At 35.6% G+C, this 26,300-nt stretch overlaps 1 long non-coding RNA gene across 2 annotated transcripts in view; it reads left to right on the top strand.

Moving 5' to 3' along the window:
* LOC128865123 (uncharacterized) overlaps nt 1–26,300 on the top strand; it is a 159,099-nt gene that overhangs the window by 79,163 nt on the left and 53,636 nt on the right. For both annotated transcript variants that reach the window (XR_008454749.1, XR_008454750.1), the window contains exon 3: nt 11,166–11,200. This is a non-coding gene — a long non-coding RNA (uncharacterized LOC128865123). The remainder of the gene's footprint in view (nt 1–11,165; nt 11,201–26,300) is intronic.

Below are 26,300 nucleotides of genomic sequence, written 5' to 3'. Positions count from 1 at the left end.
AGATCAGTCGGACTACTATTTGTTTTCCGATTTAAAAAAATGTTTAGCGGGAAAAAGATTTTATTCAAACGAGGGGATGACCGCAGAAACCAATGGCCTTTTTTCCGAGAACAACGTTTTGCGAAGTGTATAAAACCTAAAATGAGATTACGTCGAAAAAAAAAATAAAAAAGAATTACCCCAAACAATTAAGTAGCTTTTATTTTTTCACGAATTTTCCAAAGCTATGAAGGCTTTGCATGAAAGTGCTGAGAATTCTTGATAAAATCGATGACTGGTGCACAAGACAATGTCTTTCCGTCAATCCGTACAAAACTACCTTAGTCTTGTTCACGAGAAAACGGTAATTGGATGAACTTAATCTTCGAGCACTGAAAGGTGTGACACCCAGTCTCTTTGAGAAAGCTCAATATCTAGGAGTAATCTTGGCTAAGTAACTGACTTGGGAGACACATGTCTCACTGAAGGTGTATCGCGCATTAAGAATTTTTCAACAATGCCGTGGAGACTTTGGAAAAAACTGGGGTCTGAATCCTGCTGTGATCTGGTCGATATACACAGCACTTATCAGATCAATTCTCACTTATGCCTCTGTGGTTTGGTGGTGACGGCAAAGAAGCCAACAACTTGTTGGCCTTGTCCTTCTACTACGTGGAAAATTGTATGTAAAGATTTTGGCTTTTGTGCCTATAAAATACAGCACGCGCAATAATTAAAGCCAAATGGCCATAGTTTGCGTCGCATTTTTGCTGATTGGGCTCATTTAAATTTATTGGAAAAAGTAACCAAAATTGGACCATGTAACTCGTAGCAGCGGCAGACATATGTCGGATATCATATTTGAATCATTTCTTGATTTTTTTTCCTTGTTCACTGCACTCGGGAGCATAGGGCCTCGACAAGACTTAGTCTTGCGTTGGTTTCGTTAATCTATTTGCTTTCTGAGGGTAGGTAGGTGATTACCCTGTCGCAACCAGTCCTAAGTAGTGAGAATGCCCACCTGTCGTTGCTTACAATGCCTTCTTAGTGCTTGAAGCGCCATCTGTGTGTCACATTTTTCTGGCAAAAGGATCACAGAGATGGTTGAGGACTTCGCTAAATTTAGTGTGTCTGCGCTATTACCGCGATTGCCGGCTTCTTCTTGGTGACGCCACTGATGCAATGTTTAACTGTGCTTGTTTTTTAGCAGCCACAATGCAAGTAATGCGCTGACTTTTGTGCGGGAGTAAGGATTAGAAGGATAAGGATGTTGGGGTTGAGAAATGAATTTTTAAAATTTTTTTTTTATAGAAACCAGGAAAGTAGGTAAATTTGGAAAAGTGTGAGGACCGTGCTTTACGTTGGATTCGAACCCACAACCTCTGGGATGGCAGGCTAGTGCACTCACGCTAGACTACCGAGGCCGCTAAATGAAATGATTCCCAGATTATAATAAAAAATGGATGCAAACAGTACTTCTATTTTGTATTAGAATTTTAAGCTCTCAAGCTCTTAAAAAACAACCGATGCAAGCCCATATAGAGTTTTAAAAACTTCAAATTCATCAAATTAATTGGATTCATCAATTGTTTGACTATCTGATTAAATAATTTCCTCTAATAACCAGAGTTAGCTAAATTTTATTTTATGCTATTGTCAATCACTAATTGGATGAAGAAATTATAGTACAAAAAACATTGTTGTTAAAGCATCCAATTTAGAAAAATGTCATCATCAAAACATTGCATACACATACACACACATGTACTCGCATACTTATGTATGTATGGGATTATAAATTTGCCCTGTTATTCGATTTGGTTTTAGCAATTTTTTGCCATTATTATCGATTTTTTTTTGTTGTTTTCTTTGACTTATTAAATGCACACAAGGCAATTTAAATACAAACAAAAATATGTTCACTTATTCATTCTTATCGTTTATTTACTATATTCATTGCTTAGATTCACATGACTGTTTGTATGTATTTGCACGTGCTGACATGCAGCTACGGATATGTGCAATTGGCTCTGTTTGAACGAGCAACCAGAGTAAACATTTCGATTGCTATTAAAGAACAATTGTTGTTGACATCCACATGCACATAGGTATTTACCTGGAGCTCATTGCTTTTATTATAACATTTTAGGGGGTATTATAACTTTGTTCACATGACGTTTGTTTCCAACAGCTGAACGGGTTTGTTGAGGTAGGTGCAAAATTATTCACCCTATCGGACCATTTATAATTTCTGCAACTGTGAATGAGACAGCTGCAGTATACAATCACACAAGCAATCGAGCGCGTAAAGGTCAAAATAAAGATTTACGTCACTCAATATAGTTTTTTTTTTGTGTTTAGTAAAATAGTTAGTCAAAACCTAAATTGGATGATTAGTATTGGGTTATCTACAGGTAAGCACCTGTACGTACACCAAAATGTTCGGAATGAGCAGACAAATCTATTTGCCATATCTGTCTGTACAAAATAGGGTGCATATGTATATAAGGTGGTAAGAACATAATCTTTGTCCCTAAGTATTTGAGTTTCATATTGAAAGTGAGTAAGAATGGGCGCTAATCACATCCACTGCCATATAAAGGAATTTTCAATGCTATTAGAAATGAGATACTTCGGTAATTAACTCAGAAAATGTGCTAAAATTGTTTGAGTAGTCATAACACCGAAAGGAATACGAGGAATGAAATGGGCGGCGCTCCGTCTATTTTCAACACAATTACGATGACTTGATAATTGATATTATGTACAACAAATTAGCATTATCTGATTTCTATGAAATTTATGGTTTAGGGTTGCTTCAGGATATGCAGCTGAGCGATTCTATGTTAAGTGACAATGCCTACAACTTTTCGTAAAATTTACTGTAATAAGAAGTAAACTGCGGCCGCCGTAGCCGAATGGGTTGGTGCGTGACTACCATTCGCAATTCACAGAGAGAACGTCGGTTCGAATCTCGGTGAAACACCGAAATTAAGAAAAACATTTTTCTAATAGCGGTCGCCCCTAGGCAGGCAATGGCAAACCTCCGAGTGCATTTCTGCCATGAAAAAGCTCCTCATAAAAATATCTGCCGTTCGGAGTCGGCTTAAAACTGTAGGTCCCTCCATTTGTGGAACAACATCAAGACGCACACCACAAATAGGAGGGGGAGCTCGGCCAAATACCCAAAAAGGGAGTACGCGCCAAGTATATATATATATAAGAAGTAAACTGAAAAATTTTTGGAAAAAAATTATAATTTTGAAATTTATTCAACGTCGAAAATTTTGGTATACATTTTTTTAAACTGAAATATCTTCGAAACATAGTACGAACATTTCTGAAAAGAATCGAAAAGAGACTTGTTAACCAAACTAAATGTTTTCCCTTGCAATGGTATCACAAAGGATGAACCAAACTTTTTCGTTCAAGTGGGCCCACTCTCTGGGCAACCATCACGACCTAACCTAACCTAAATGTTTCCCATAAGAACTCAATGGGAACTTATAAAGCGGTGTAGTACATATTAAAAAAAAAATAAACAATTAAAAAAATTTAAAAATAAAAATAGTAAAAAAGAAATTTAAAATTAAAGAACAAATTTAAAATTAAAAAAAAACAATAAAAAAATTTAAATAAAATATTATTTAAATTGTTAGGATAAAATATACTATTTAAATAATTTATGTTGAATTCTAAATACAACTCTGCAAACCAATCCTACTCTCTTATAGTTCACTTACATGGAACTTTGAACTTGTACAATTATACGTTAGATAGTAGGCGATGCCAAAAAGAACTTTGTACTTATTATACGTTAGATAGTAGGCTATGACAAAAATGTAAAAACGGCAGTGGGAATAAAAACGTGAATTACATCGGCACGAGTTTTTCTTTCTCTGCGCGGAAATACTGCTTCAAATGGTTATGGGCCCAGGTATCGACTTGGGTTTCTAAGTTCACGGTCAACATATGTACATAAATAGAAGTTGTAATAATTCGGTTGATTTGCTTATCCGGTGTTAAAAGCAATAGTCGCGGTAAAATGGCTAACGCTTTAGCCAACATCGAAAAATTAAGTGGGGAAAATTATACCACTTGGTGTATTCAGTTAAAGAGTTTACTGATTACTCTAGATTTGTGGAGTGCAGTCGTGGATAAGTGTCCGGAGGAGGAGCCTGGAAAGACCATCTGGATAGTATGCGACAGGAAGGCTCTCGCTACTATAACGTTGAGCGTCAAGCCAAGTGAACTGATACATATTAAAAACTGTACCACAGCAAAAAGTGCATGGGACACGTTGAACGCGCTCTACAAGGCAGATACAGCGTGTAGGAAAGTGAACCTATTTAAAAAACTGATCCGATTTCAATTCAGAAGCAGCGAGAAGTTTTCAGCTCAATTGAAGGAGTTCTGCTGTATTGTAGATGACTTAAAAGAAGTTGGCATATCCATGGAGGACGACTTTTTATCAATTTTGTTGCTTTGCTCATTACCAGACGAAATGGAGAATTTTGTGGTGGCAATCGAGAACAGGGACGCATTGCCGAAATTGGATAATCTCGTCGCGAAGATCCTGGAAGAGGAGCAAAGGCACGGCGACAAATGCAGTAGCGCAGAAACGGCTTTTTCGGCAAACGAATCGAAAAGACGCGTTGGATTTTTTCGAAATAAAAGCAGCGGCGGCAGAGGCGTAAGGAGTGAGGTTGGTGTAGGCAGAGGCGCTGGCAGCGGTAACAGCAGCAGAACAAGTCAAAAGGAAAACGGAACAGCGAACGAAAGCACAACTTTCAGTAGGTACAACAACAACAACATAAAGTGCTTTAAGTGTGGACGGAGAGGTCATATACGTTCTCAGTGCAGTTTTCAATCAAATAATTCACTCGTAGATGATAAAGCTTGGTCGTTAGTAGAGAAAGAGGAGAATTTGAGCGAGACTTGGGTAATCGACAGTGGCGCAACGTCTCACATGTGCAAAGATGCTAAATTGTTTAGTTCTCTTGTTTGTGTAAAACATAGAATAGTTTTAGCTTCAGGTGCTTGCGTTTATGCACGCGGAAAGGGCACGGTTAATCTGAAAACAAAGTACACAACTGTTAATTTGAGAGACGTTTGGTATGTACCTGATCTACATTCCAATTTTTTTTCCATCGCTAAAGCTGCAGAGAGTGGAAATGTCATCACATTTACAGAAAATAATGCCATAATGCAAAACAAAAACAAAAAAACAATTCTTACTGGTGCATTGGAAAATGGTATATATGTTGCTAACGTTTTAGTGAGCAAAAGTGCGGACTGTGTAAATGGGGTTAGTGATGACGCGAGTGATTGGCACAGGCGGTTTGGCCACATAAATACAAGTGATTTAAATAAACTTTCAAGAATGAATATGGTAAATGGTTTGAACTTTAAAATTTCAAAAAACATTGAATGCTTTACGTGCGCGGTATGCAAAATCCATAGTAAGCCTTATGTGAAATATAGCGGCATTTATACAAAAAGTGTATTAGAACTTGTACATACGGACTTGTGCGGGCCTATGGGTGTGAATTCGGTTGGCGGTGCATCGTATTTTATATCATTTATAGATGATTACTCGCGATATAATGCAGTGTATTTTTTAAAAAGAAAATCCGAAGCTTTTGATATGTTTAAACTTTTTGCTGCGACCGCGGAGAAGCAGACTGGCCGCAAAATAAAAACAATTCGTAGTGACAATGGGAGAGAATTCGTCAACTCTCAGTTTAAAAATTGGTTACGAGAAAAAGGCATTCGGCATCAAACCACTGTGCCGTACAGCCCTCAGCAAAACGGTGTGGCTGAAAGAGCCAACAGAACTTTGGTAGAAATGGCGCGATGCTTATTAAGCTCTTCTAAAATGCCACAATCATTGTGGGCTGAAGCGGTAAGCACGGCGGTATATATTAGAAACAGGTGTCCTACGAAAGTTTTAGGTGCAGTTACACCTTACGAGAAATGGCATGGGCGGAAACCATCGGTTGCACATTTCCGTACGTTTGGTTGTGATGCAGTGGTTCTGCAAAAGGGGCCAAGACCACGCGGTAGTAAGTTTTTGCCGAAAGGGGTTAAGCTAAAGTTTGTTGGCTATCACCCAACTACGAAAGGTTATAGATTAATTAACTTACAAACGAATCAAATCACAATTGCACGTGATGTCATATTCTTCGAAAATTCATTTGAATTAAATTTAAGGGACAGTGATGTCAACGAAGAGACATTTTTTATTGAACTTCAAGCAAAATCGAGTAGCGCTGAAGAAGCGTTAGTAAGCGAAGACAGACGTGACGAGCGTGAAGACGAAGGCAGCGAGCGTGAAGAACATGAAAGAGTTGAGACTGAGTCTGATTACGAGGAGGGTGTTGCTGTAAACAATAACAAGAGGAAGCGAGGAAGGCCAAAAGTGGTGCGTACAGGAGGTGTAGGAAGGCCGAGAAAAGTCTATTGTACAGAGGCTGGTCCGGAGATGCTGAACTCTGTTATTGAAAATCCGAACACGGTCAGTGAGGCGCTAAACTCTAAAGATGCTGACAGGTGGAAAGAGGCAATGAGAGTAGAGTATGAATCGTTGGTGCGGAACGCAACATGGGACTTGGTGGATCGACCAGCTCATAAAAATGTTATCGGCTGTAAATGGGTTTTCGCCATAAAACGTAATCCGGATGGCTCAATTGAGAAGTTTAAGGCGAGGCTAGTTGCGATGGGTTGCGCACAAAAATACAACGTGGATTACTGCGAAACATTTGCTCCGGTGGTACGTCATTCAACAATTCGCCTAATTTTGGCATTGGCAGCGAAACATAAATTGCTGGTTAATCACATAGACATTGTTGCTGCATACTTGAACGGCGATTTGGAGGAGACGGTTTATATGTGTCAGCCACCCATGTTTGGAGATTCGAAAAATGCTAATAAGGTATGCAGACTTAAAAAGGCCTTATATGGCCTGAAGCAAGCTGGTCGGGAATGGAACCGGAAAGTTACGCAAATATTGCTGAAGATGGGATTCGTAAGGTGCAAGTCGGACCCATCGGTTTATATTCGTCGTGGTAATGCAAATGTTAGCATTATTGCTCTCTACGTAGACGATATGATCTTGGCATGCTCAAACAAGCATGAGATGCGGAGTATAATAGAAGTGTTGAATCAATACATTGAAGCGGTCGATCGCGGGCAGATATCATTTTATTTGGGGATGGAAGTTGAACGGGATGGTGATCGAGGTGACATCACTATACATCAGAAGCGATATGTCGAGCAACTTCTTCAACAATGGGGCATGGAAGATTGTAAACCAGCGGCAACTCCATGGGCTCCAGGCACGGTGCTTCATAAATGTGACAAGCAGTGCAGTGACTTGAAGGCGAAGGACTACCAAAGTCTTATTGGCGGGCTTATGTATCTGGCTGTCATATCTCGTCCGGATATCGCGCATGTGGTGTCAAAGTTATCTCAATATAACTCACATCCGCATACAGAGCACATGCAGGCGGCAAAATACGTTCTTCGATATTTGAAGAAAACACCTTATGGTAAATTAACTTTTTCTGCTAATTTTGAGAATTTTGTGTGTTTCACAGACGCTGACTGGGGTAGCGACAGCTTGGACAGGAAGTCCTATACCGGTTATTTTGTTACAATGGCTGGTGGAGCAATAGCTTGGGAGTCGCGAAAGCAGTCTGTGGTTGCGTTAAGTTCGATGGAAGCTGAGTACATAGCATTATGCCAAGGTACTAAAGAAATAGTTTTTCTTCGTGGTCTGTTGAATGAGTTGGGTTATCTGGAATATACAAGAGGCCCTACTTTGATTTTGTGTGACAACCAGAGTGCGCAATTTATGGTGAAAAATCCCATGGTGCAGAAACGAAGCAAACACATCGACATTCGATACCATTATATACGAGAGAAACACGAATGCGGACAAATTGAGGTCGAGTATGTTCCGACAAATGAGAATGCAGCCGACATACTTACCAAAGCGTTGGGGAAGCAGAAGCATATTGAGAATTGTAACTTAATGAACATTGAAATGTAAACTTGAATTTTTAAATGTACAGGCTTGGTTTGAAGGGGCGTTTGTTGAATTCTAAATACAACTCTGCAAACCAATCCTACTCTCTTATAGTTCACTTACATGGAACTTTGAACTTGTACAATTATACGTTAGATAGTAGGCGATGCCAAAAAGAACTTTGTACTTATTATACGTTAGATAGTAGGCTATGACAAAAATGTAAAAACGGCAGTGGGAATAAAAACGTGAATTACATCGGCACGAGTTTTTCTTTCTCTGCGCGGAAATACTGCTTCAATTTATTTATTAAAAACAAAAAAAAATTCTTGGTCGAAATTTTAAGGAATTTTTGTTTTCCAAGTTGAAGGGGGAACAAATTTGTACAAAAACAAAGATATTATTTTATAAAAATGTTAAAAACAGCTTTAGAGTTAAGGGGTTATACGCAGTTATGAAGCAAATAAAAGACGGGTTGTCAAGGATTTATCCTGAAGAAACTTCAGAATATTTTAATTTGAAAATTTTTGGCGGTTATAAAAGCATCCTTCAAGAGCGTAACAAAATTTTTTATTTATGAAAATGTTGATTATAGAGCGCGCTGACGGCAATTTTTGTGGAACCTCCTTTAAAAAAAGACGATTTACGGTGTACATCGTAACTCAGGATTGGATTATCTGAAATCAAAAAACCAAACAAATTTTGTTAATATACTAGATTATCTAGTAATTAATCGTTCGGCTAATCAAAATAGTGAATTTTCACAAAATGGCAGCTTTTAAAAGAAATGATTTCGATTTTTTACGTTAAAATTTGGCCGTAAATTGATTATAAAATGGAAAATAAGTATCAGATTTACAAAAGGAACGATTAATTACTAGAAAATGTATCTTTAAAGATTGAGTTAAAACGGTTGACCGATCAAACAAGCCGTTTTCGAGATATCGTGTACACCGACTTGAAAAATGCCGTTTTGAAAAAAACACGTTTAAAGTTTCAATACCTACCTTAAAACGTGCCGAGGCATCTCTACATATTTAGGTATAACTCCGAAAGTATTGCTTAGATCTACTTCAAATTTCGTGCGTATACTTTTGAATATATGTACATTACAAAAATGCAATAAAAAAATCGATTTTTTTGAAAGTCATAACTGCGTATAACCCCTTAAAATGTTAAAAACTGCTTTAAAAAACCCCATATCAAAATTTTCCATGTTGGAATCCATATCAAAACTTCTTCTTTTTAATTGGCGCGATAATCGCTTACGCGATTTTAGCCAAGTTTAACAAAGAGTGTCAGTCGTTTCTTTTTGTGCTAACCGTCGTCAGTTGGACACACCAAGTAAGCCAAGTCCTTCTCCACCTGATCTTTTCCACTACTACTAAATTAAAATTGTTATGAAGTATACTAGAACAAAAATTTGCTTAACAAAAAATTTAATTTTTTTATTCAAAATTTGTTTGTGTTATTTTAGAAAAAAAACCAACCTAAGATTGTTTGATGATGATGAAAACAATTTTTTTTGTTCCAAAATTTAAGGGAAATACTTTTTTATACAAAAAAAAAAAAAAAAATATATATATATATATATATAAACATTACAAAGAGCCTTAAAAACTCCATACCCAATTTTCATCGTGGAAAAAAATCTGAAAATTATTGAATTAGAAAATGTTATAAAATTTCCATTTTAAAGAAAGGTTTTTTGAAAAAATAATTTTTTTTTGTTCGAAGTGTTTTTGCTTATTTCAGAACTTTTTTTCACAAATGATAATAGAAATGTTTTCCAGGTGGGTGGTGATACACATTTTTTTGTTCCAAATTTTAGAGGAAACATGTTTTTATATAAAAAAAAAAGAAATTATAAGTTCTTAAAAAAAAAAAATTATAAAATCATTAAAAAGCTCCTTACCAAAACTTTTTAATATGAAACAAATCACAAAATTATTGAATTCAAAGTTGTTCTAAAATACGTATGCTACTTCGTTTAAAAAATTTAGTTTTGGAATAATTGAATTTTTTGTTCCAAATTTTTTGTTATTGTTGTGATATAAAAGAGATTGTTTTTGTTCCAAATTTTGACGAAAAACCATTTTTTTATACTAAAAAGTCATGAAAATGTTAAAAAGAACCTAAAGAAACCGCACACAAAAAGTTGAATATGAAAATTATCTCAAATGATAGAAATAAATTAATCATTAAAAAATTAGAAATTTTTTTGAAAAAGAAAATTAAATTTTCTTGTTTACAATTTTTTTTTGTTATTGTAGAAAAGACACCAGCTCAGATTTTTATACAAATGATTCGAATTTTTTCTCTTTGTTCCAAATTTTAGGGGTAACATTTTTTTATGAAAAAAAAAAAATATATAAAATATTAAAAAAGAGAAAAAGTTTATACAAAAAATAAAAAAAATTATTAAAACGTTACACAAGCCTTAAAAAACTCCAAACCAAAATTTTCAACATGCTTGTAGAACAAATCTCAAAATTGTGGAATTCAACAACTATTTTAAACTTTTTTGACTTTTTACCTCACATATGATATGTTCCATTTCGCCCTTATTGGATCACGCTATAGTGTAACATACATAGGAAACATTTCAAAAAGCCAGAAAATAAAATATAATTAAAATCCTGTGATTAGATAAATCGCATCGGGAGGAGAGATTTTTCCAATGCTTCAAAAATATATTTTTTTGTATGTGCATATTTTGAATATGAACCATTTTGGACTATAAATATACACTTTCAGAAAATTCAACCCGATAGAAAAGTATTATCTTTGCAGTAACTTATACATATCTATTTTGTATATGAATCAAATTGGAACATATACATTTTTCGATCACAGTGGCTCCATTTTTGTGTTGTTTGATCTCCTATAGCATTGCAGCTGATCAATGTGATAATGCTATGAATTTTGAGTTTTGAAAATCAAACCTGCGATTCGTAATCAGCGACATCGAAAATTATGTATAATAATAATTCAACATTTAACGTATTTCCACTATTTCTAGAAAATGTTTAGAAAAGTTTTAAATAAATTGTTCACTAATATTTAAAAGAATTTTCTTAATTCTTTAAGCATAAGAGGAACTTTAAGTAAAATTAATAAATAAATTAATCAAAATAATTTTGTATTTTCATTTCAGATCTGACGAAAAAGTGCATTTGGATTTGAGTGAAGGTATGTAAATTTTGAATTAATAAGTCAAAACACGGACTACTCTGCAGATCTCACTATAATTAGTAGTCCAAAAGTATACTCGTATGTGATTGCGTTGCCAGGGTTGTGAAGCTCGAAAAGCATGCAAATAGGGGCTTAGCACTGTGGAAATCTTAGAAATGTTGGCGTGATAGGAAAATGGTTGCTTCAACTTAATTGCCTAACCCTTTGCACTCGGAGACCAATTTCACATTTCCTTCCAACAACGTTGCCGAACAAAAGTTTAATGAATCTCAACATACCTAACTAATTACCCAATTCTTAGAATAACTACCAAAAAGGATCTTTTTTTCTTTCATGTTATCGCCCGTTTTATTGTTTTATTACGCCCTGTCTCATCTTCTTCATGCCAGCAATGTCTGCATTCCGAGTTGCCGGAATAAAACTTCATGCCAAAGGGATAAGCAGTTCTAATATTACGAAAGCTAGGACTCCTTCCATTGGCAGCAGAAAAATTTTAATTTGTAGCTTCGGCAGAATAATCTCGACCTAAACTCTCAAGGCTTCACACTATTTTGATTCTTTTTAAAGAATCAAAGGAATTGTGTTTTGCTTACACTAAACAATAAACGCCATAATAGTTTTCTCAGCCTTGAATTTTCCAGTTCTTTAACTTCCGATTATAAAATTTGAAAATGATTTTTAATATTTTAGGCAAACTCATTGAATGTAATTTTTGTGATGTAATTTTAAATTTTTCATTTGACGCTCTTTAAACCTTTTACTAATTGCAGTACTTTGCTCTGGGTATGAAAAAATCTGCTGAATCATATAATATTTGTAAAGCATTCTAATGCTAAAAAAAACGAAAAAAAAACAATTAAAAATAATGATGTGCAATGAATTTTCATATTTCATGAAACCAATGTTGCAAAACTTTGAAGAGCAAACAAATCCCTAAAGTTTTTGTAATAAATATGAAATGGCAAAAAATGTTATGAGAAACGAATTTGCATTTCAATATTTGTACACAAATATTTACGCGAGCAGATGCGAGTTCCGACAAAAAAAATATAAAATAAAATTTTGGGAAATAAAAATACCTTTGGACATTGACTGCTCGCTGGTTATTGCGCGACGCTGAAGCGCCTTACTCATCACAATTTAGTTGCTTGTTTGCTTGAGTTTTTTTCGCCTAGTACGTGAGAATGATGGATGAGTTTAAAAGTTTTCGTAATTTCAGTTTGTAAATAGCATACAAAACTATTATCTTTTTTTTTAAGTACCATTGTTAGTTTAAAACTTTATACATACAAAACAATTAAAATTAAAAAAATAAAATGTGTTATTAAATTTCGTCATAAAACTAACATTGAAGTGCATGAATGCATATTAATTGAATTTTTTGCATATGTGGTTATTTTTGTTTTTTGAATACAATATTACGGCCACACGAGAAATGGAGGGAAAAATGATGTGTCGAATGTAAAATTCTGACGGAGATGACAATGGAAGCCTTTTTTGTTGCAGGAGTGTTAATGCAAACGTTTGGTGCCTTTGCTTAAATATATTTATGGTACTTTAGCTCTGCTATTCCTAAGCCAAACTGAGTACTTGCACAAGGTGGCGCAAAATGAATCTCCTTTTCGGAAGATTTATAAATTTTGTAAATGACGTCGTACGTCAATCGTATTTGGAGTAGAAAACCGCAGTATACAAACATACAATCAGTGCAACGCGTAAAGATCAAAATAAAGATTTCAATCACTTAGAACTTTTTTTAGTAAAAGAGTTATGCAAAAACAGAGTTAAATGATTGAGTTAGCGCCACCTTAAATAAGTGCACTTCATAACTCAAGGTTGCCACCTTTTTGTATTTAAAAAGTAAGTAATTTATTGAATTACATTAATATTCAATTTTAGATAAACATTAAACCATTGGTTTTAAGGTAAATATTAAAAACAATGTTTTGACGGAAAAAACATTGTTTTGCCGGCGCTGCCACTTGATTTTCATTGTAAAACAGTAATTTGTCAAAATTTTCAATTGAATATTAAGAGAAAGGTATTAAATGAAAAATGTTCCAACAAATTTAATAACAAAATTTTTTAATCTCGTGTTGCCACCTAGTTTTTGGAAATTAAGGAATGAATTAAAAAAATATATTAATTATACAATAAAAATATGTACATTCATATATCAATACAGAGATAACAAAAGCTTAAATCCAAAAATATTTTTGAAATGCGTTGCCACCTGATTTTAAAGAAACATTTAAATTAATAAAAATGTTTAATTAGATGTCAGAATGTAAGTATCAAACAAAATGGTTTCCAAAAGATTTGAGAAAGCTTTAATTCGAATTCTCGTGTGTGGCGTTGCCACGTAACTATTAAGGGAAAAATTATATATAATAATACAGTTGAACAATGTTTTAAGTCGAATGTTGGTATTACACAAATTATGAGATAGAATGTTAAGGTAAAATATATTTTATTAATGGCGTTGCCACCTGAGTTCGATTGAAAAAATTATAACGTGGCACAATTTTCTGTTGGATATTATGATAAAGGTATTAAATGAAAGATATTCCAAGAAGCTTTATGAGAAAATCTTTTCAACTGGTGTTACCACTTGGTTTTTTAAATTAAGAAATGGATTACAAAAATGTATTAACTGTAAAAAAATATATATATATATATACATTTATCAATGTAGAGATAACAAGAGTTTAAATCCAAAAATAGTTTTAAAAAGCGTTGCCACTAGTTAAAAACAAACTTAAATTAATAATAAAATAGAAATAACCTCTATATATATAATATATATGTATATATATATTGGCACCAAAGAAAATGGTTTTCAAGGAATGAAGAAAGCTTTAATTATAATTTTTTGGGTATGGTGTTGCCCCTTAATTTTTAAGTTACGTTGCCACCTAATTTTGAACGGGAAAATGGTATAGGTATAACAGTACAGTTGAATTATGCGTTGAGAGGTATGTGGATATTGGCAAATTATTATTAAGAAAGTTTTTCTTAAAATTTTTTATAAATGTAGTTGCCACCTGAATTCTATTGCAAACATAGTATTTTTAGTAATTAGTAATTTTTAATGGAATATTTAGGTAAAGGTATTAAATAAAAGGTGTTTGAATACGATTAACACTAAAATAATTAAGCTGGTGCTGCCACCTATATTTTTGAAAATTAAGAAATTTATAAAAAAATATATATAATATGTAAAAAAATATCTATATACATATATTAGTGCAGAGATAACACGAGTTTAATCCAAAAATAGTTTTAAAAAGCGTTACCACTACATAGTTAAAAAAAAAAATACTTAAATTCAAAGAAATTAAATTAAATTATTTTCAAATTGTAATTAGAGGTTAGATATCAAAGGCATAAAAGGAAATGGTTTTTAAGGCATGAAGAAAGCTTTAATTATAATTTTTTGTGTATGGTGCTGCCACTTAATTTTTAGGGTACAATGGTGTATAATAGTACAGTTGAATTGAGTAGTATGTGGGTGTTCGCAAATTATTATTTAGAATGTTCTATTTAAAACTTATTATGTGAATGTCAATTGAAAAAGTATTGAAACTACCATAGAATTTAAAGTAATTATGAAATTATATGCCTTTTCTTTCAAAAAATTACTATTGTTAAGTATTTTATTATTATTTATTTATTATTTTATTTTCTATTCATTAAGTATTTAATTTTATATGCAAACAAAGTCGCGTGCACCACCTAGTGCTGCATAAAACCATTTTCACTTGAACTATTTTTTTGTTGTCTTCTTCGTTTTTTTTATCAATATTTTTCACAAATATTTTTGGTCTGGTGTTTAACCTCTTCTAACCATAAAATAACGAAAATGTGTTTAACCGCCAACTGACATCAGAATATATTTTTAGTGCAAAATAATTTCTCTTTTCTTTATGCTTGCTTTGCACATGTTTTTCCAACAAATCACTGCAGCTCGATAAACAAAAAAATAACTCAACTCCTTTCACATCCCTGCTCTTTATCAGCTGCACTATGCACCAATACTTGCACAACTACATTCATAAATGATTTATGTGTCTGCCATTCGTTGTTTTAATTTTTTCTCGTTGGTCATTTAGCCATTGGCGCGCCAGCTTTTGCTACTTTTACTAAAATCAGAAATTTGTTTTACGATACAGTTTTGTTTTTTTTCCACAGCAAATAACTTTCCTTACGTATTTCCCATCCGCAGTGGCTGACAGAATTTATGCATTGGCCAAAGCTAAGAAATTAAAAAAAAAAAATAATAATAATTTTGTATGTGGAAGTACATTAGGGCGGGTAGAATTTTTTCGACTTCTTTGCTAATAGATTCGGATTTTTCATTAAATTTTAAGAAAAATGTTCTATGAGTGTTAGTTTTATAATAGAAACTTGTAGCTTTGTTTTATATATATATTTATATAATTATTTGGGTGCTTGGCCGAGCTCCTCCTCATATTTGTGGTGTGCGTCTTGATGTTGTTCCAGAAATGGAGGGACCTACCTACCGGTAGATGCCTATGAAATGAGACTTTTTTTCAATTTCAAACGTTTATTAACAAAAAATGGTTACAAATTGAATCTTCAAAATAATAGCCATCGCTAGCGACACATTTTTCCCATCTCTCAGGCAATTTGAGGAAGCCGCGCCAAAAAAATTGGCCGTCTTTGGTCGCAAACCAATCATCGAGCCATTTTTTGGCTTCTTCCTGAAAATTGAAGCGCTGCTCGGAAAGTGTGTGGCCCATCGACGCAAACAAATGATAATCGGAAGGCGCCAAGTTTGGTGAGTAAGCTGCATGCACCAGCGGTTCCCAATCGTACGTCTCCACCAATTCCCGGGTCGCTCTTGTTCGATGTGGCGGTGCATTGTCATCAAGAAAAATTACTTTGTGACGTCGATGGGCATATTCTGGGAGTTTTCGGTGTATAGCGCTGTTCAAATCGGCCAATTGTCGTTGGTAGCGTGCACCGTCAACTGTTTCACCTGGTTTTAATAGCTCGTACCAAATGATACTACGCTGATCCCAGAAAACACACCACATTGCCTTGCGGCCGAAGCGATTTGGTTTGGCCGTTGTTTTTGGCTTTTGGCCGGGATTGGAGAAACACACCCATTTTTCATCACCCGTAACGATTCGATGCAAAAAAACTTCCTTTTGAACCGGGAGAGCAGCATTTCACAAGTGGGTTTTCGGTTTTCTTGCTGCCTTTCAGTCAATTCATGCGGCACCCATCTTCCGACCTTCAAAATTATGCCCATGTCTTTCAAACGTTTGGAAATGGTTTTTTGGGTCACTCCCAACTGCTCTGCCATCATTTCTTGCGTTTGACCATCATCTTCATCTAACAAGGCTTGCAATTCGGGGTCCTCAAACTTTTTCGGTGGCCGGCCACGGTTCTCGTTCTCCACGCTAAAATCACCACATCGGAATTTTTCAAACCACCTGAAACACTGTGCGCTACTTAGAGCATGTCCACTATAAGCTTCTAAATATAAGCATTTTATGAGCGTGAGAAGCGTTTTTCTTCAATTGATAACAGAGAATCAACGATGCCCGCAAATCGTAGTTTGAAGGCACGAAATTCGACTTTTTTAAGAGCGACCAAAATGCATTGTTGTATGAAACGTAACAAACAATGAACTGAATATTTTTGACAGATGACAGACGAAAAACCAGGACATTTGGGAAGGTTTAAAAATACTCCTAGCGACATCTATGTGCTAATAGCTGAAAGTCTCATTTCATAGGCACTCTACACTTTCACGCCGACTCCGAACCGTAGATATATTTATGAGGAGCTTTTTCATGGTATAAATACACTCGGTGGTTTGCCATTGCCTGCCGAGGGGCGACCGCTATTAGAAAAATGTTTTTCTTAATTTTGGTGTTTCACCGAAATTCTTGAGAATTTTTTGGTCTGTATTATTTAAATACCACCAATAAGGCGCTGCAAAATAAATGATATGCAATTTTTCAATACTGTAATAGGAAAAGTAACTATGTAACTTTTTTAAAATGTAAATGAAACTAATACCTGCAAACAAATTTAAAGAAATTAAGTTTTCCAATATTTCAAAAATTTATTAAACATTTTTTTAATCATAATTGTTTTTTTCAATAATTATAAAATAACAATTGAAAAATTATTTTAATTTTAGATTCGTTTAAGTTTTTAATATGTAATGTCTTTTTCCTACTTCCTATCGTCATTGCCATAATTGCCGCTTAATTTTCGTATTAATTAAAAGTAACTTGACTTAAAATTTGAGTAACCCAAAATTGACTTTAGAGCTAAGCGCTAGTGAACTTTTTTCTTAGCATTTCATGTAGAATCTGAATCTGCTAGTAGCGTTGCAGAGAAAAATCGTTCCATATAAACTGACCCACCCTAATGTATATATGTACTATGAAAACCACAAAATATGAGCAAATACATATCTGAAGAGTAAACAAAGAGAAGAAAAAATTTGTGTTCCTAACTTCTCAAATGCACTTGTTTTGTTGGTGCAATTGAGGGGCGCTAGCTCGTCTACAAATGAATTGTGATTTATTTAATCATTTGGCGGTGGCCAGAATTGAAGAAAAAACATATTAAAAAATGTGGTTTTCTCAAATAAAAAGATTGAATTTGCTGTATTTTTAATCTGTTAAAAATATGAAAATAGTGGTCCAGAGTTCATGGTTTGCTGGCCTCAAAGGAAGGGCAACTGGTGCCATTTCCAATTTCACAGTGAAATGTGTGAGATACTAAACAAGTTGCATGCGACATAAGTAATTACTTATATATATATATTAGGCAGGGTCGATTTGTGGGGAGGCAAAAAAATCGCCCATTGCTCTGTGAAAATCAAAATAAGAAACTTCACAGAGCAATGGGCGATTTTTTTGCCTCCCCACAAATCGACCGGGCCTAATATATATATACATAAATGTACAGCTGTGAACATAAAAATAACAGTACCCTTAACATAATATTTTGAAATCAAACATTTTTTTCCTACAAATCATGTAAAAGAAAATTTCACCACCGCATTTCTCGAAGAGTTAAGGGACACCAGTTGTGTAGAGTTTATCTGTATGAATCTGCGAACTACGTAAATAACGGTTATTTATTAGCGTCGTTGCGTTTTTAAGTGCAACATTGAAAAAGCAGTGCCTGCAGTTAATAAAATTTTAGATTTAAAAGATTTAAATGAAAGTACGTATTTTATTATTTATATTTTTTATTTATGTATATTTTTTTTAATTTTGATGAGGGTCATGCATATATTTCCTCTGTTTTGACTATAGTGGGTCGAGCGTAATATTGAAGCACAGAACACGGAAAGCAGGTACTGAAATTGAGAGAATTCGGTCGACCTTACACAGAAATACAAAATATTATTCCATGTTCAGCAAAAATCACTTCCACAAAAATGATGAGAAAAGAGGAGGAAAACTAAAAACTTCCTTGCCAGATCGATCGCAGAATTGTAAGGTGCTCCAAAGAGAATTCAATGAAGTGAGCCATACAACTAAAAAAAGGTGCTACTTAAATATTTCTGACACGACTGTACGTAGACTCGCAGCTCACAAAGAAATTCACTCCTGACACCAAAATTTGTATAAGGCAAAACGTTGGGAATTTGTAAAAAAATATGCCAGCCGGATAGTTGACATCTGGCTTAATACATATTTTGTGGACTGACTAGTTTAATATATTTAGGTTTATATGACAATATGTTAGACGTCCACCTGGTACCAAAAATCAGCAGCAAATCATTCTAAAAACTATTAAATCCCTCTCAAAAATAATGGTATGGGAGTGTTTCTCATATTATGGCACAGGCCGCATGCACAAAATTGATGGTATAGTCGACAGCAATATTTATGTGAAAATAATGCAGAATGTTATGCTTCTGAATTGCATGGAGGAAATGACAATAAAATGGGTCTACCAGCAGGAAAATTATCTTAAAACACGAGTCGGTTGGCATTGGTTTCGTGCAAATAAAATTGAGGTTACGGAATGGCCAACTCAGACCCCGGACCTCAATTCTATAGAAAATCTGTTGGGCAATTTAAAAGGAGCTGTACGCAATGCTAAACCGAGTAACAATCAACAATTTTGGGAAATTTTTAAAGATGTGTTGCTGAAGATTCAGAAGCAGCGATGTGGGCAATTAGTGGACTCAATGTTGCTCTTGAAAAGAGATACTCGTAGAGTGTGGTGCTGCCAGAGGCTCATTTGTGATCAAACTCTGAAAACGAGCGCGCCAAACACTGTGTTCGCATTTTCACGGATGGCTCCGGGATCGAGCACGGTTCCGGCTCTGAGATTTACTTGGAATCCAGCGGGACGAAACTGCACTTTGCTCTTGGAATGTACGCATCTGTGTTTCAAGCGCCGTTGTATGCTGTTGAAGAAACGATGAACTTTGTTGTGGAGAACAGATGGAGAGGCAGATTTGTATGTGTCTGCAGCGACAGCAAAGCTGCGCTCATGACCTTAGATAATCCTCCAACCACATCAAATGTAGTTGAGTCCTGTAAATCCTGGCTAAAATATGAGGGTAAACATAATATTCTGATGCTGTGATCGGTCCTCGGACACGTGGGCAGCGCGGGTAACGAGATCTCTGACTCTGACTCCGGACCAAAGAAGTTAGCCTCATAGCCCGTTCTGCCACTCCCTTCTGCAGCCATCAATATCAAGCGTTACCAAATGGGTAACTTTAACCCATACGCGAGCTTGAAAGGCTGATAGAGGATGCAGATGGACAAAACTGATGTTAACTGTCATATCCGACCGACTGTCGCAGATCCTCCTGTCATTCAATAGAAGGGACTGTAGGCAGCTGGTTGAACTGATGTCGGGCCAAGGAAAAAGGTAAGCATATTAAACAATGCATTCTGCCCAGCATGTAGAGAGAAGGATGAGACGGCGGCCCACTTTCTGTGCGACTGTCCGGCCTTCGCTCGAATCAGGCTCGAGGTCTTTGGCGCTTCCGTGTTCGCCACTGTCTATATATATTTCTTCAGGTGCTTGGCCGAGCAATGTACCTTTGTGTTCCTCTACTAAAAGGTAACTAAGAAAGTTCGTTCTATTTCTCCACAGGAACGCGGTTTATCGCCAGTTGAAAAGATCTGAAACCACTTTTGAGCTATTTGTTCGCTAACTGTACTGTTCATTAATGCTATGCAGAATTTTCTTGCAGCTCTGGCAGTTTATGTGTTTAGCTTGAACTGGTAGTTGGATACGGCTATGCTCAGCTTTGAGTTTCTCAACTCTCACTGAGCGATTTCGTGTTCTTAAGTGATCTAAGTATTTTGGATGCTGTCGTAAACTTTTCTAGGAATTGGAGTAAATCGAACATTGTTCGGGTCTAACAAGAAGTAAGCTTGAAAATTTTTGAAAACAAAGTAAGAATTTTGAGATGCATTCAGTGTTAAAAATTTAGGTATACGGTTTTTTAGTTTCGTTGAGGTTATTTTTATTATGTAATTTTGTTTTTCGTTTTCGACCCAGCTTTATGCGTTATATGTATATTTCATTAATAGTTGAGTCTATCCTTAATAGTCTCTGAAAATCTCATAGCGAAATTCCATTAACTTTCCTAGTTACATCCAAATCTTGACACCATCCATCCATCAAATCAATTCAGTTTAATATTAATTTTCCCCTTTGTATTTGTACGCCAAGAATCGGCTTTCGCTTCATCGATTTGCCAATGAAATTGCAGTTTTAAATGAAACAGGAAATATCTAAAAAAATAATGATACTTAATAATAAAACAAAAGAAAGGAACAGCTTGCCAGGCAATTGAAAGTGAATCTGCAGCACATGCTGATGTTTGTTGTTTTTGTTAAATCGGTCAAGGTTTCACTGAAGATGGCACAAGCGCATCTAAAGCGCATAGAAGTGAAATGGGCTTGTGTGTTGCACGAATATGCCTACATATGAAAAATCTACATAAATTTGCAGTCCTTTTACACACACACACACACATAAATATACATACATACACATATGGGCGAGTGTATGCCGTCAAGTTAGTGGATGCTTGCATTTTCTTTTAATTTTCTTGCACATCTCAAGCTGTTTCATTTGTGTGCGCCAATTTTTGTTCGGTTTTTTTTTTGTGACTATGGCCTATTCTTCTGCTTATTCTCTTTCTCTCATTGCATTATTCCTTTTCAGTGCTGCTATGCTTTTACAAGCATGCCTTTGTACTTGTGCACATTTGTACATTTTTCATAAATGCATCTCTGTGTGTTTTAGGCTCAAGGAGCGCGCGCTTGGGTTGCCTTGCTCGTTTGAACCTCGACTGCCATTAATTTGGTCCCCAAACAATAGAGTGCGGGCTAAGGAGGGCTAAGTTCAAATAAAAAATGCAAAAATGTGGAAAAAGTATGGCACTGCATAGGAATGGATGTGTGCACTTGTGTGTGTTTAAGTAGTAGATTTACATGCACACACACACCTACATTGATGGTGGTAAGAGAATAAAGAGGTTTAGCGCTTTCTTGAGAAATTTCATGAAGACTTTAATTATCTTGTTCACAGAGGTCGTTTGAATTTCAATAAAACAATAGAACAATGAGCATTTTGAGAAATGAGAATAAAGAGAAAATAATTAAATAAATCTAGAAAAATAATTATAATTTCTATAAAATATTCTCTACTGATTTGCCAAGTCAGCGAAAGTGATAGGGGATGTCTTGTTAAATATGCTTTACTGTAGGTGTTTTTTTTCCTTCAATTTTGTGGTTTTTAGTTTCCGTTTCTTGCAGTAGCTTTACTAATCGCCGCCTAGGTAGGTGTCCCACTAAGTGTAATCAACAATTTCGTCTAACGGCAGACCTAAGAAAGGTGCGTTTTCGGTGGAGTTGGATTAGAGGAAGAGAGGTATTAGGTACTCTATTGCATTACCTCATCATTCGGTGTTACGTAGCGGGATATCTAGGGTAGTAATCGATCTATGGCTGTTAGTTCAGCGATCTCACACTGCGTAGGCCGATGTGCGCCATTACTTGTTCTACGTTTGCTACTTGTTTGCGATACAATTTTTAAGATGTTATGTTATACAAGTGTTTAGAAGTATTAGTTGTTTCCAAACACGTTTAAAGGACCTACAAGGTGGCGCAAAACCAAAATCACCCTATCGGAATATTTATAATTTTTGCAAAGAGACAAGCGATGGAGCGCATAGGGGTCAAAACAAAGATTTCCATCACTCCAAAGTACTTAAACCAAAGCTTGGCCAATCTCTGAGAAAACAGCAAGCTAGTTTTCATCCAAATTGTTCGTGTATTGACCAGATTAACACCCTATGCGCCAAAGTTGAGCTAATGAATATTGTAACATAAGATACATACCTACATACATGTATAACACATAAATACCTGAATACATATCTACATACGTACATACTTACATACACAAACATATTAACTTACATATTTAAATATTAATCTTAAATTTAGCAATAAGAGAAATTAGAGTAAGAGTAGAACTTTAAGAGATTTCGTTAGATGTAAGCTTTAGATAAATAAGGTTTACTGTAAATAAATTTGAATAAAGGAGTTGAGTTATTTCGCAGACACCGAGAAGTGAGTTTGTGTTTTAATAACGTTAATATATATGCCAGTCGACGCTTCAACAGGTATTCGTTGATTATAGCACGGTGTTTGACAGCATACAACGGAAATATTTTGTAGGCGTTAAGATCTAGAGATGTTCCTGAGAAGCTGGCAGCTCTAATCAGAGCACAATGTGCGGATTTCAAGTGCTGAATACTCCACAATGGCGAGCTCTCAGACAGCATTACAACCACCGTAGGTTTCAACAAGGACTTTTGCATTCGTCGATCCTCTTTCTTACTGTTACTGACGACATCCTACACAATTCCGTAGATGATAAGAGAAGAGGCTTCTGCGGGAACTTCGCTGAACATCTCGAAGAAGACCTCGCTTATGCGGATGCATTTGCTTATTATCCTTGAAGCAAGCTGACATGCGAGCAAAACTGCACGCTCTGTGCGCCGAGTCGGGTAAATTTGGCCTTAAAATCAACATCGACAAAACGGAGACAATAAAAATCAGCATTAAAAATGACAACAATTTTATGCTTCATGACAAACAAATTGAATAAGTCGAAGACTATATCTACCTAAACTGTGTAATATCTGCTAAGAATAGTGTGGGAAAGGATATCCTGGCTAGAATAAATAAAGCGTTTCAAGAAATTCACCAGACATCTTGAGGACCTGGCCTTCGCCGATGACATCTGCCTCCTGTTTCACAAACTCTCTGACATGCAAGCGAAGGCGGACAAATTAGTCGCGCTGGCACGCACTGTCGGACTGGAGGTCAACATCGCCAAGACCAAGGCCATTAGAGTTAACCACAATAACACAGGGCTGACGGATGCCCGGTGGAGTTCGTTGAAAGTTTCTGCTACCTCGGCTACATCATCACGGCAAATGGTGGAGCAGATGAAGATGTCAACTGCAGGCTAAACAAAGCCAGGGCAGCATTCGGGCGAATGCATACAGTATGGTGGAGTTCGCAAATCTCCAGGCGCACTAAACTACTGATATTCAGCTCAAGCGTAAAGTCAGTATTGTTGGATGGAAGCGAAACATGGATGATCTCTAACACCATCACACAGAGGCTACAATTCTTCTTCAACAAATACCTCCACGCCATCTGCAGAATATTCTGGCCAAACACCATCAGTAACGACGCACAGTGGAGATTAACGAACGAGGAACCCATACTTAGGCAAATCAAACGCAGAAAGTGGTGATGGATAGGTTACACATTGATAAAACCACCAGATAGCAAAAGGAGAATGTTACTGGACTGGAACACGCAAGGAAGCAGAGGTCGCGGTCTACCAAAAAACACTTGGAGAAGGTCGATGGTGCATGAACTAGCAGATGTCGATATCTCATGGGACGGCGCAAAAACAACAGCACAGAACCGTGTACGATGGAAGAGTCTTGTCGAGGCTATCACTTTGGAAGTTTGTTCAAAATGATTGTGAATGATATCTACCTCAAACCAATTCTGTGATTAATTCCTTTTTTAAGGGTGAAACTGAATAAGTATTTCAATTTTTATAACAAAGTCTGCGGGCGTCACTTCAATCGACCAGCCTGGGCGTTGGTCGGGTTGAATTGACTTTCTGCCGTGCTTACATAGATTTTGCCGCCTTGCCGCGGTACCTTCTTTTAGCTCATCTTTGACATTTGTCAACTATAAAAGTATAAAATTTTAATGCAGAACACACTTTGCGATTTTTAAAGGTTGGTGAAAACATTTCAAGAAACTGGTTATGTTGAAGATAGAGAAAAGATTGGCAAACCAAAAGCTGAACGTTGTGTTGAAAATATTGTAAAGAAAGGGCAAGTGTTGATGAACAACCTTCAGCATCGATATCCGATATCTCGATGTTCTCAACAATTCTAGGCATTCATGAATCGACTGTTTGGACTCTTTGGATTTTACCTGTAGACGTGCACATGGTGAACATTTAAATTATATAGTCTAACACAAATAATTGTGAAGAGCCGTATCTTGAACAAAAGTAATGAAAACTGAAAGAATCTAAATTTTTACATTTTTTATTTTAAAACAACATCTAAGCGCGTCTTTTGAAATACCCCTTTTAATAAATATTTGAGCTGTTGAAAAAAGTCTAGTACATCCATTGGACGCAAATAAAAAAAAATTAATAGACATATTTTTTACAATAAAAAAATTTTATTACATACCAAAGCCTTAACTGTACATTTCATATATTCTTATTTATTTTTTTCTTTAAAAATTAGCTTTTTCTGCAAATATTGTAATTATATTAACAGAAGATTTTAAAATTTTCTTTTAATTTTGTTTGAACCATTTTTTGTGAAAACAAGTCCTCTTCTTTCTTAAGTGGCCGTTTAATAAAATTTTTTGTAACATTTTGTAAATAAATTGAAGTCATATTTTTTTGAAAAATAATTTCAAATGGTTTTCATTGAATGAATGAATTTAAATTTTAAGCACAAACAAATTTATTTTATCTTTCTAATGTTAAATTTAAAATTCCTACAATTTTGCCAACACAGGAAGGCCGTCTGACGACCAAACCCACCAACCAAGCAATCAGGGGAGCAGGCATAAATATATCGTACTTTTCCAACGGATTCCTCTCTGCGTCGCTTATCCTTTGCTTTTCACTCTTGCTTTCGCTAGACTAAGCCAAGCGTTGCAAGTGGCCCCGGCGCGTCAAATGCTTGTTCAGCATCCTTTACCTTCCCGCTGCAGGCCACGAAAATGTGAATTATAATTTTTAGCTGCCAACAGTGAACACTTGGTGTCCTCTTTATGGTTGCCATTGTACGACATATATACATACATACCTGCACACATACATATATAGTTGTTGGCGGCTGACAACGGCCACGGGTAGCCTTGCTGCATACATCGGTGTGGCCTGGCAAGTGTGCCACTAGGAAGAGGAGGAAGCAGTCGAAAAACTCACAAAAAGTACGAATAATAAAGGCAAACTTAGCATATGTTTAGACGTTGCACAAATTGCTGTTTCACTGCAGTGCAATTGCGGTAGTTGAACAAGTATTTTTTCCATTTATTCACCCCCGCTTCCTCGTTTTCTGCTTTTGTGCACATATCCTTTTCGCTCCCGCGCCATGTTGCTTTCAAGATTTAGTTTTCCGAAAGTCAGCAAGAAAATAACTTTTGACATTCTTTGTTGTTCTGTTGTTCGTGACTGGCGGTGGTCCTTAATAGCTGCATGTGTGCGAGTCTGTGTGTGTGTAAGAAGTCTGATGGTATGCTGGTGTTGTTGTGCCATGCGCCGGCTTCACAGTGCTCAGCATTGTTGTCAACAATATTTGTTTTGATGTATGAAAATGGTGGCATACTTGCAGGCGCCAAATGCCGTAAACTAAATATACAACTTTTAAAAAATGATTTCAAGCTGATTTCGCCAGTTTTTTCTACTTTCTACTTTTTACTAATTTTTTTTTCTTTTTGAGCAAAACGTCAAAGTTCAAGGTTTGTAGTAGGAAAAATATATTGGCCGCAAT

Source organism: Anastrepha ludens, chromosome 5 (genome assembly GCF_028408465.1).
Source record: "Anastrepha ludens isolate Willacy chromosome 5, idAnaLude1.1, whole genome shotgun sequence".
Lineage (NCBI taxonomy): Eukaryota > Metazoa > Arthropoda > Insecta > Diptera > Tephritidae > Anastrepha > Anastrepha ludens.
The sequence above is the reverse complement of the archived record's forward strand: the minus strand, read 5'-3'. Positions and strand labels throughout refer to the sequence as shown.